Genomic DNA, 13,662 nt, shown 5'->3' with positions numbered 1-13,662 from the left:
TTCACACATTAACACAATATGTATCCCGGGGAAAGCATCGCGCTAAAAACCCCAACTATCTGTATATTAATTATTGAGTCATGTAACACAGCATAATACTTCTCACAAGTATCTCCACCTCTGTTACACACAATACAGCTCAGATCTGATCTCCAAATCTCTTCCACTACTTGCCTGCCTCCACTGCTCAATACCTGCTCAAGAACTGATGAGAATGGCTCACCAAACTCGTTTTTCACCTGCAAAATAGTCACTCACACTTTGTTGGACGTGAGCACAAGCTATAATGTGGACAAATACGTGAGCAAACTCATTGGCATACTCAATCCATTGATTGTGCAAGATCTGGTGCACAACTATAGTCACAACTGATAGCAATCTGATTCTCTACCACCTGTCCCTGTTGAACTGAACATGCACTGACATGCAACTGAGTTAACTGATGTATTCATTAGTTGTATTATGAGTTAATAACTTGTGAATTAATTAATAACTAATTCACTCAACTCATCTCTAGTCTATTTGCCAGTTAGACTAAATACAACCAGTTTAACAAAGCTAAACTGAACACAACTCCATCAACTCCACCAAACTCAACTGATTGAGTTCTAACTGAAGTCATGCATGCAAAAACTCAACTGACTCATAAGAAAAGCGTATTTCCTTCTGACAGCTGCATGTGCCACCTCTATAGCTCAAACTGAAGTGCTCCAAGAGAATAAGATTAAGTTTATAGTCCAAATATTATTGTGAGATAATAATATTTGACTTTTCTATTTTTGACAGCCAGTCTAAAAATAGACTTTGATCACTCACACTGTGATCACTCACACTTTCATCAAAAATAGAAGTCCATCTATTTTTCCCAACTTGATCAATCATCCATAAACATAGACATGATCCATATGTCTAAAAATAGACATAGTCTAAAAATAGACTTGCGCCAAAAATAGCCTGCGGGCCCACTTAGTGAAGGCGACTCTTTTCACTAAGCTCCATTATCTTGTTGCAATCTCAACATGAACTGCTCGTTATCAATATGCACAAAGAAAATCACATCTATCTTTATGCCAGCAACAACACACTGATTCTAAACATATGAGAGGGAAAGAAAATAAATCTGAAACAACAGGCTCCTTCTTGAACCAAACAGACTTCTTTATTCACAATAAATCAATGTTCTCTCCAAACAAAAATCCCTCCTCTCCTATCTGGAAGTAATACTTATGCCTCAGGCCATGGCCCTTGGTCTTCCCCTAATCTCTTCAACTCCCCTTTTCTTTTCAATATACAAATCAAAATGTGCCGACGTAGCACAGTGAGTGTAACCGCTGACACGTAAAAGGTATATCTGCTAGAGCGCTTCATTTCCTGGGGAACGAATAGGTGTTGATGAAAAGAGAACGACTGTGTATCATTTCTTTGCACCTATGTGGAGTGGCTATCATTTCCTATCATTTCCTGAAGGAAACTGAAGATGTTGTGCTCATCATCCCACATCTGGCATGCTTTGAGGTGTATCTAGAGGAAATGACATTTTGATGGATCAACGCTGCCCTGAGTGCTTCAATTTCACCTCTCATCTCTTGATCCTCGCCTGCAGGATATTTAATCATTAGCTATGGATATAAAAAATATAACAGAAATGCTTAAAAACACAAACCTTTCCTTCAGCCACCATTTCTATTAATCTCATAATGCAGAGAAATCGTGATTATTAAGCCATCGAACCTGTTATAACCTCTATTCCCACTGCCCATAATAGTCATTATTATTCAAGAATCCCTTGACAACGCTTCAATAGGCAGACCATTCACTTTACCTGATTTTCTTTTAAAATTCGGGACCACAACATTTTATCAAATACACAGGAAAACATGGGAAAACCTGCGGCCAGGCCGTACGGCTGGACTTGAAAAATTATGGACACGGGCATATAATTATCGTCGGGTCCGCCATATCGCTCCTTTGCATATCACATAACCCCCGGGCTCCTCTGATTGTGATAAGCGATTGGGGAAAGCAGACCCAAAATATATACATATACATACATATATATATATATATATATATATATATATATATATATATATATATATATATATATATATATATATATATATATATATATATAGATATAGATATATATATATATATAGATATATAGATATAGATATATATATATATATATCTGTGTGTGTGTGTGTGCATGTGTTAATACTGTCGGCGGGTCCGCAATGGATGAATTCCCTTTGAAAAACCCCAGGCCTCAATACTTTGTCGAATACACAGGGATACATGGAAAACCTGTGTCTGGCCATAAGGCCAGACTTGAAAAATTATATACTCGGATTCATAGTTGTCGACGGGTCAGGTAGATCACATCACACCTTATATATGACCCTTGGGTTCCGCCGACTGCAATATGCGATTGTGGCTCCGGACCCGATAATATATATATTTCAGTTAATAAAGCCATCGAGTCCAGTAGACAGTGGCGCGCCATATACATAGCCTTGGAGCTGACTGATTGCGATATACGATGGGGCTTCTGGACCCGATATATATATATATATATATATATATATATATATATATATATATGGTTAATAATGTCATCGGGTCTGGAAGACAGGTGCGCTTTATATGTATATAGCCTTGGAATCTCGCTAATTGTGATATGCGATGGGGCCTCGGACCCAAAATATATTCAATGTGGTTAGTAATGCCGTTGGGTTCCGTGCCTTATGGTATGCATTGAGTTGATTGCGATAGGCGGAAAAAAGGGTGATTTGGGCATGTTTGTGAAGCATTTCTATTGTAAAGAGTTATAATGGGAATAAGGAAGTGATGGAAGGTTTCGTGGGTCGAAAAAGTCTCGATGAGGATATGAATGAAGGGTTTAGAGAGGGTTATAGATGAATCATGCGACAGGGATTTATTAAGGGGGCCTTAACCATTAGGCATTGAAGATTTGACTTGGCAATGAGTTAAAGTCTTTGGGACAAAACAGATCATTCGGAGAGGTGAAAGATCATTTTTTAGGGGACCCATTCAAAATTGCTACCAAGGTAGGTTTTAATAGGGTGGTGGTTGTGGCCACAACATGATCTAGGAAAAATTATTTTGTTTGTATATGTTATTATAAATATTGTAAGCCTAAGGGGAAATCTAAGGGCCAAATGAATGTATAATCAGGCCAAACATATACATATGAATTTGGTTTCAAGGTAGATTTTGTTGCATCAAATTTCATGAAAACCAAGACCAAATTTAATGGAAGGAGACATTTGAATACTAATAATTTTATCCAAAATCATAGAATTATCTTGAAATTTTAGATGTTTATCCTTTTCTTCTAATTTACCTATTAGAATGTTTACCCCAACTTTTAGTTTTTTACATTGTTCTTCCTTTTCCAAATATTGCTTTCTCATTCCTTCTTCAACCTTTCTTCCTTCTTCCAATTTCTCATTTAATTTGATAATCTCTTCCTTCATCCAATTCTCTTGTTCTTCAAATACTTGAAGTAGTTTTTCATTTTTTTTGTTTGACTTTTCAATACCCGCTCTTAGAGAGACAATTTTAGCTTCAAGTCCTTCACAATATTGATTAAATTCTACTGCAGCATGATCCCTATTATCACATTCCTGAAACTTATCCTTAAGATTGATAATCCTTTTCAAAGCAAAATCAAGTTTTCTTATAATATTAAGAACTTCCTCTAACATGTCTTCTTTTGAATCAATAACTCCATCTGACATAACAAAGGTTGTTTTATCATCATACCCATCCTTTGACACTACTTTAGAAATAAGATTACCTGATGGTTCTCCTAATGAACAATCTTCTTTCTATTTTCTTTCATGAATGACTTGCACATTATCCCATACTTCCTTTCCAGTTTCATAGTGCATAACCTCTCATAATGCCGAATTGGGTATGTTACCAATGATTTAATTTAATGCAACATTATTCTTTTGTAACTCTTCCCTTGATGGAGGAGTTTTAGTGCAACCATTACCTACTAAATTATAGACATTAGATCCTAGGTTTATCAATTTAAACTTCATATTTTATTTCCACTCCTGATAGTTATCATCATTTATCATAAACATACCTTTATTGTCCATGGTTTCTAACTTTCTTGGTTCTTCTGTTGTAGATTGTTCATGACCCATAAATGAAGATATTGCTATAACATCAGATGAATCACTGTCATTATTCTCCTGAATTGACTTCTTCTTTTGAGTTGCCTTCTTCTTTTCCTTCTTTCCCATCATCCCTGATCCACTCCAACCGGTTAAGCTTCAACTGAAGTGACCGACTTTGACACCAATTTTTTGGAATCACGATTTTCGTTAGAACAAAACCCAAAGGTGTTAGTCAACAATCACATCACCAAAGATAAGGATCCATGAGAGGTGATTATTCCATGTTGTGAAACACATGGGGAGAGTTGGTTTATCCAATGTCCACCACTAGTCAACTTATCTATCATTGTAGCGATTACATCTCTTTATATAAAGGCTAAAGAAGAAGAAAACTTGAAGCAGTAATCAACACGTATCTCTGTCTTTTGAGATCATTGAAGGATTTCGATTCTCACTTAACTCTCTTACAACAACTTCTCTTTGAAAAATAAGTATTTCAATAGACTCTATGTCAAATAACATTGATCAAAATATGAAACACATATTTTAGCTCATTAATGAAGGAAGGATTGTATCCATGCATGTTCCTGGGCTAGAAAGGAAAATGCTGAAGCTATGATATCTGTGGTAACCCTAAATAGAGGCACACAATTCTTGTGGCATAATTCACTGTACGAATGGATTTTAAGGTACCCGTTATGATATAAAGGTTCTAAAGGACGTAAAGAAGTGTATGAGGTATATCAACAAAGACTCAAGGCTTAGTACAATGCAAAATTTGTGACATGATATATTTCTCTGAGACAAAAATACCTATGGTGATATATCTTTCCATGATACAAGTTCCTGTGAACAATATCCTCTGGTATCTTTCTCTGAAATGAAGCTAAGCTCTGACATGACAGATATGCATAATCAAAATATCTCATGGAAGAATCATGACTAACATTCTAGAGAAAGTTATAGGTATATGTATCAAGCAAAAGGAGTAGATAAAAAGGAATTAATATTACTAGAGGACCAAACTTCGTGAACCTGTGGTGACTTAAGAATCAAGCTTACCTATGAAATTCTAGAAATTCATGACACCAAGATCTGTTCTACCCAAGATATTTGAATCCTTTGAAGTTTAAGTAGATAAGTTCTGAAACAAATGATGAGTGTGAGAAAATTCCATCTCGTTATGGCAAGATTCAAAGTCTATAGGAACTAATAGTTTCTTGCAACATCTAATTTCGAAGGAAAAGTTCTTCTATGAACAGGATATACTAGAATTCTCAAGAATAGTGTAGTAATTATAAGCATGTAGAAAGGATCTGAGTTCTTTGGCAGCCTATATTTGAGGAAGTTACACCATATTATATTGGCCAACTACCTCTATGGACAAGTTCTTGATACAAAACCATCAGAAGTATATGAAAAAATATTGGAGCTCGTATACCTGAGATTTGAATATTCTGTGATGGCACCCAAAATATTCTATGATACTATGGCTCGCAAAATTTTTTGTGGCAATATTTCTATGAGATATTCAAATCCTATCAAGACATCTAAATTCATTGTGGCAACATTGTAGAAGAATGTGTATTCTTTATGCAAGGTCCTAGGATTTTGAGAGACATTACAGTGTTTGTCATATGGAAGAACTATGGGTAAGATATCTGAAGGTGTATAAATAAGCCATAACTTCCTTCCTATACATAAGAAGGACTAATCACTTCAATGAAAGTTGACCTATCTATGAAGTTTACAATAAATCAAGATAGCAAGTTGTCCAAAGAACATCTATGTGATTTGTATCCTAACTTGAAGAACAAAGGATTGAGATAAATGTAACCCTCTTCAAGACTTGGTTGCATTAGTAAGGATATAATTTAGTGTAAGCATGACTCTTTGAAGTAGCTCCGAGAAGTTACAATATAGTATGATACTCGAAGACAATAATGGAGTACAAGTAAAGTTAAAAGAGGTACATGTAAACTATGATCTATGTCATTAGTAGTAATGCTAAGATAAATGATATCTAGAAAGATAGTGATAAGGGTTTGTGTAGATATATTTATATAATTGTTATCATAGCATTTGAAGTCTTTCCTTTCTAGTTTCTTTATGATAAAGGAATGAAAATATCATGCATAAAAGGCTTGTCTAGGGTTTTGCAACTAACTCTCTAGTACATTTGTAGAATTTGCAATTTTTTGGGTAACAAGTCTTGAAGACTTTGAAACATCAGCATGTAGGGTTTGAAAAACCCTAGAAAAAGTTTGAAGTTAGAAAAACCTAGGAATAGAAAACCTACCTAATTGTTTCCATTGTAAAAAGAAAACAAAAAAATAGTTCTTGAGAATGATAGGAATGACATCATGTTGATATGAGGACAAAGATTGATGAAAACATCCAAGATTAAGAGGGAGCTAACTCTCCCCAAAAGGATAGAGTATTAAATACCCACTTTGTTTAATTATTACTTTGTTATTTTATTTATGCACTTTGTCTTTTGTTCTTTCATAGTCTTCTAACAAAGGTTGCAGGTCAAGACAAAGATATATCTAAGATTGACTAACAAATGGAAGATTTGGAAGAATGTCACAAAGCACAAAGACAAGAAGAAAGTATAAATCAAAAGGAATTCAATTAGATGGCAGCATGAAAGAAAGATTTAAAAGGTAATACATTTATTTGTCTCAGCTAGAAAGAGGAACTTGTTAGATCCTGAATAGATACAATACTACTTGAAGTTTCACATAAAATCCAAGAATTTTATAATCAAAAGAGAAGATGACAGATCAATGAAAAGACCCTTTGGAAAGAAGTTGAAGACTTCTTATATCGTTGTACCAGCGACTTATCAGTTAAATACAGGAACACATTGATTGTAAATACTAATGATGGTTGGAAGATTATATAATTTCTCAAAACAAAAGCGTGAAATAAAAATTATATTACAAAGGAAGAAGACGTGAAGGCTTGTACAATTAGTTGTGAAAAAGTTTGGCTACAGAAGGTGTTTACAGAACTACTTGATGACATGTTGAATCTATGTGAGGATTGACAAAGAACCAACAAGGTGAAATCTCATTATGATGTGATGCAGATATGAGTCAAGCAACTACAACATATCTCCATGGAAGAGCATGTGATTAATGCTTCGATGAGTATTTTTTAGATAAGCTTAAGCTTGTGTTTGTTTCTCCTTGTTTGAGAGGGAGTGAGAAATTCCTCCCTGGTTGAGAGGGAGTGAGGATGGACACTGTATTATCCATGTGTCATGCACTATGTCCAGGACTAACAGTCATAAGCCTAGTGAAGGAACTGGTAGGGAGGATGGTGGATTGAATAAGCATTTGGGACTGATACTTCTTGCAGAAATGCATCTAAGATAGGAGTAGTCCCGAGGACCAATAATGATATGAATTGGAGCAGATTAGTAATGTTGTGCTAATTCCCCATTCAGAAATAAACCCAAGATGCTTATCATTTTCTTTTCAAGTGCTTAAGGATTCAAAAACTTTTGCAATTAATAGATTCCCATGAGAGTTTCTTATGTAAATGTTATAAACAATTTAACATCAAAACATATGTTGAAAAAAAACAATATAACAACAATGAACATCAATATACAGCACACAATAAGAACATGATAAAGGAGTTCACCCCTCCTGAGCTACGTCTCATTGGTCCAGCTTCCAATGGCTTGTGCCTCTTTATTATGTTGGAAATAATACTGAGAGGGGGGGGGGGGGTGAATCAGTATTATCAGATCAGTAAAACTTTTTCAATTTCATACTCAGAAACATATACGCTACTTTAGTTAAGTGAACCCGCATGTACACGCTATTGTGTCTAATGCAACTAGCGTATATCCAGATATCTTATGATTCAGTTAGCTTATCTTCAGTAAATGCATCAGAACATTATTAACCATATTAACAGCAAACAGGTGCAGTATAACAGAACAGATCATCACACAAAAGCCACACACATGAACACAAAGATATAAGGTGGAAACCCAATGTGGGTGAAAACCAACTGCTGCAAGTCATCTCAATCTTCTTCTTAATAAGAATATCCTTTTACAATATTTGTACTGGTGCAGTCTTATACCAGTACGGGAGCTACAACCCCCTTTGCTCTTCTACTAGCCGATCCATTTACTAGTACACAGGCTGCTACCTGCTACAATGCTCCAAAGATCTTCCTTAGCTTTTGTACTAGCTTAGATACTAGTACGTAGGTGCTTGCCTACAGTCTTCTCTCCTCCAGGTACCACGTTTCATCAATTTTCAGACTGGATACACTGAAGCACAACACATAATCTGAAAGGCCACTTTTCATCCAATTTTCATACTGGACCCATAACTATCATTGAAGCTCAAAACAATCATCAAACTATGAATCACTGAAACCCTGTTAACAACATCGTCACCAGAACACAGAGCAGACACAGAACTCTGTAATAACCATCAGACCCATCTGCAACTTCAAATATCAAGCTTTACAATGTATACACTACTTCTATGAATCAAACCCGCGTGTATACGCGCTTTTGCCAAAGACAACCCGCGTACAGATCTAAAAATAATTTCTCATAACTTGCAGTTGTACCAGACATCAGTTATACTCATAACACTTATAGAACAATACATGCGTCAGTATGTAGATCTAGAATAAGCATCATAAATATAGTTCATTTCAAACCATTTGATCTCGATCTCTCCTTAGATCTTGTTCTCCATCAACCGGTGAGATCTCTCCTTAGCTCAGATCAAGCAATGCATCATCAACCCATAACCTGCATACTGGATCTAATACTTCATCAGATATTCAATACATTTCAGATGCACTTGCCTAATGATTTCCTTCTCCTTATATAGCCTTAGGCCTTGTTCAATACCAAGAGCCAAAACCATAGAGATCCAATACCATCATCTTCAAAACTAGGGATCAACACGTCCGTCGAGACACCATGGTCCGAAACCATAGGCACAACTTCCAAGGAATAACCGCCGTGGACCAAAGAGAAGTTTTCCACATACACGCGCTTTTACTGAAGCCAACCTGCGTGTACACACGACTTGGGCTTAACGAACCTGCGTGTATGAACTTTCTTGGCATGATGTACTAAGATCTGTCCTCTGATTAAGTTGCCATCACCTGTACCAACCTTTGAGCACCTGTACCAACCTCTGAGTGAGTTGCCATCAAGGACAACACTTGAATCATAATGCCAACAATCTCCCCCTTTGGACTTGATGGCAAAGCTAACTTGTTACACTTAGAACTATCATCTGATTCCTTTGAGTTGTCCTCCATCAGTCACATCTGACATCTCTTCTGAAGATTCATCCAGTTATACATAAGTGAGATATTCTTCTATGAGAGGGTTGCCATCAAGTACAACACATGCATCATAATGCCAACAATCTCCCCCTTTGGACTTGATGGCAACAACACCAAATCACTCTCCCCCTTTGACATCAAGGGCAAAGGGTGGACCAAGATATTCTCTTCCTTTGCTGAATCATTCCACTGTCCATACTCCCCCTGAATACCTGCTGAAATCTTTGAATAATCTCCCCCTTTGTATATGCCAAGGTGTACCAATATGTCCATGCTCCCTCTGAGTACATGTTGAATCTCTGTCCTTCTGAAGTGTGTTGTTCATGCTCTTGTAGGCAAGATCTGCAAAAGATGTTCTTCAAGAAGAACATGACTCTATACATCATAAAAGACCTTCCTATCACCAAAGACTCATACATACATCCATCTCTCAACTAAGTGAGGATATACAAAAATTGACTCATCCACCCAACCAAGTGGGAATACATCACAAGTTTACATATGACAACCAATCACATTGCATCAATCATCCCAGGCATAGTGGGGAAACCAAAATAGGTCGTTACATGACCTTGACACCATGAAAGAGATACCATAAAAAAGGATATATGACATAGAGACGAAATAACTAGACCAAGACTTATGAAAGTCACCAGCAGCATCTGATAATCAACATTCAGATCAGCAACAAAGAGATCCTTTTGTTCTCCTTTCGCCTTTGTTCCATCTGAAACCAACAACAAATGTGGACTAGAACCAAAAGCTTTAAGATAATGCCAACAATGCATCATTGGAAGATTATCTACTCCCCTGTGCCAGATGATCTCTGTCAGACCCATTTCAGACTTTCTGCAACCAACATCTGTCCCTGTTGATTTTCTTCAAAACTCCATATACGCGTCTGCATCCACATAAACAAGCGTATATACGCGGATAGGCCTTATGAAACTCGCGTACAACCATTTTCATATCAGCAACCTGTAAATGTCCTGCAGCAAGGTATGTCTGAACATAGATGTCAACTCCTCCTTTTAGACATCATCATGAAGTCATTCACATTACATGTGAAACCACCATAGCTATTACATCAACGTCAAGATCTACATGATCCAAGTATCATTACTTGGGAACATCTGCATCAATCAACATATGTAAGTATCAACCTATCATCATATAGATAAGAACTCATCACCATGTCTCCAACAAAGCAACTTTGAGTAGTCATCCATGTATCAACACTATGTATCTTGAGCTCAAGCTCATTTGACAAAACTTCTTGACATCATCAATAGCAACACTCCTTATCCAAAAGAGTGCCTGTATCATAACTGTATGATCTTTATGCATATGACAGCAGCGGTATATGAGTGACTCATCATCAAGTGAGGAAGATGTGTATTCAAGATTTGTACTTCTCCTTTTCCTTATGAAGATCACCATGTAAGCATCATCAAAGGATCAGCCATAAATCTGATCTGAACATCTACTATGTAACTTCAAGAATCATATGAGAGTTTATCATAGACAACTCACAACATCATATCATAGCAAGATATATCATTTAGCCATATAAGAATCATCACCAAGGATTATAAACCATAATGCCAACAATGAATTACTAAAGGCATATGCTCCCCCTCAACCAGTGCCATCTGTTAGATCTGATCATGCATATATCAGCAATAAGCATCAAAACATCATCATCCTCAAGTTAGGATCAAAACACTTCTAGACATCATACAAGTAACAAAACATTTCCACACATCCTCAGCAGACTGTAACCAATAGAGAAAATAATAGACTGAATCATATCAGATCCTTTTTCTGATCCTGTCCCCACTACTTTTCCTCAGACTGACATATACGCGACTTTGCAGTGTCTAACTCGCGTATGTACGCGACTTCCCTTTAAGGAACTTGCGTATGAGATTCAGAACGCTGAAGTTTTACACTTTCAGCTCCCCCTGAGTCTGATATGTCTGTGCTGTGCTGTGTCTCAGTACATTGTGCTGACTGTACTTCCTTCTTTCTCCATATCTTCAAGTGTGATGAGGTTTTCTCCTTTTGGTGTGATGTCCATCCTTTGTTCCTGCATTCCTTTGCTATATGTCCAAGCTTGTTACATGCATAACATCTTACATGTTTCATATTCCTCCTGTAGCAATCAGCAGCTTTGTGACCAAACATATTGCAAGCAAAGCAATATCCATTAAAGTACCTTGAGTGTGATGATCTTTCTGCATGATGGTCTTGAACCCTTCTTCTTCTACATCTAGCTGCAACATGTCCAAGATTATGACATACATAACATTCAACATTATTCATAGGAGGAGTAAAAGATCTTCTTTGAGGAGTCTCTTTCCTTGATTGTTGATGGGGTTGACTTTTCATCTCCTTGTTGATCATTTTAGATTTCTCTTTAGAGTTCCTTGCCTCACCTTGTGAACTAGATTCACCTTCAATAGATTCATGAAAACCAAGACCAGTCTTGATAGCAGGAGACCTTTGACTACTAAGAATATCATCCAAGACTTTAGAGCTATCTTGAAATCGTAACATCTTATCCTTTGCTTCTATTTTACCTTTCAAGATATTTACCTCAACCTGAAGCTGTTCTTCCTTTTCAAGAGATTGCTTTTTCCAATTTTCTTCAGCTTTTCTTCCTTCTTCCATTTTCTCCCTTAGTTTGAGAATCTCCTTTTCTTGTTCTTCATTTAGATCCTGCTGCATTTGTCGAACTCGGAAAGCACATTCCAGCTGGGATTTTAAGCTGATGACTTCATTTTCTTGTTTTTCAATTGCTTGATGTAGATCTTCATTCTGCTTCCTTGATTCTTCAAGATCTCCCTTTAGTGAGAGGATTGTAGCTTCAAGATTTTCATAGTAGCTGGATCTATCTTTGAGTTTCTTGATGGTTGTGTTTCTTTCATTGACTTCATCTCTTAATGATGTCACTTCACCCTGCAACTTTTGACATTGATTTTCTTTGTCCTTGAGTAACTTTCTTACCTTGTTTCCTTCCTCTGATTGAGCTTTTAGTTTGGTAACTTCTTCTTTGAAAGCACATTCCCTTTTGTTCAATAGATCTTGTTGATCTTTAACTTTGTCTGTAGGCCTTCTAAATACTACCTCTATCTGATACTTTTCTTGCTCACCCATAAAAGCATGTTCAGTAGTTTCACTATCACTTCCATCACTTTCACAAGGAAATATAGCAGGAACATCAGAGGATAACACATTCATACCTGATAATGATTCTGAATCTGATTCTGAATCTGAAGAACTTCTTATACCTAATCCCCAATCGACTCTCCCACTGTCATAGATCTTCTGAGATGTCTTCTTCTTCTTATAAGCTTTCTTCTTAAGCTTCTTTCCCATTGTTCCACGGATCTCCTTCAAGCGATCAAGATTCTACCAAAGGACCTGCTCCGATACCAATTGTTGGAAATAATACTGAGAGGGGGGGGGGTGAATCAGTATTATCAGATCAGTAAAAATTTTTCAATTTCATACTCAGAAACATATACGCTACTTTAGTTAAGTGAACCCGCGTGTACACGCTACTGTGTCTAATGCAACTAGCGTATATCCAGAGATCTTATGATTCAGTTAGCTTATCTTCAGTAAATGCATCAGAACATTATTAACCATATTAACAGCAAACAGGTGCAGTATAACAGAACAGATCATCACACAAAAGCCACACACATGAACACAAAGATATAAGGTGGAAACCCAATGTGGGTGAAAAGCACCTTCTGCAAGTCATCTCAATCTTCTTCTTAATAAGAATATCCTTTTACAATATTTGTACTGGTGCAGTCTTATACCAGTACGGGAGCTACAACCCCCTTTGCTCTTCTACTAGCCGATCCATTTACTAGTACACAGACTGCTACCTGCTACAATGCTCCAAAGATCTTCCTTAGCTTTTGTACTAGCTTAGATACTAGTACATAGGTGCTTGCCTACAGTCTTCTCTCCTCCAGGTACCACGTTTCATCAATTTTCAGACTGGATACACTGAAGCACAACACATAATCTAAAAGGCCACTTTTCATCCAATTTTCATACTGGACCCATAACTATCATTGAAGCTCAAAACAATCATCAAACTATGAATCACTGAAACCCTGTTAACAACATCGTCACCAGAACACAGAGC

This window comes from Pinus tabuliformis, chromosome 2_2, assembly GCF_031772625.1.
Source record: "Pinus tabuliformis cultivar Carrire ecotype Pingquan chromosome 2_2, CPIR1, whole genome shotgun sequence".
NCBI lineage: Eukaryota > Viridiplantae > Streptophyta > Pinopsida > Pinales > Pinaceae > Pinus > Pinus tabuliformis.
Note: the sequence above shows the minus strand (reverse complement) of the source record.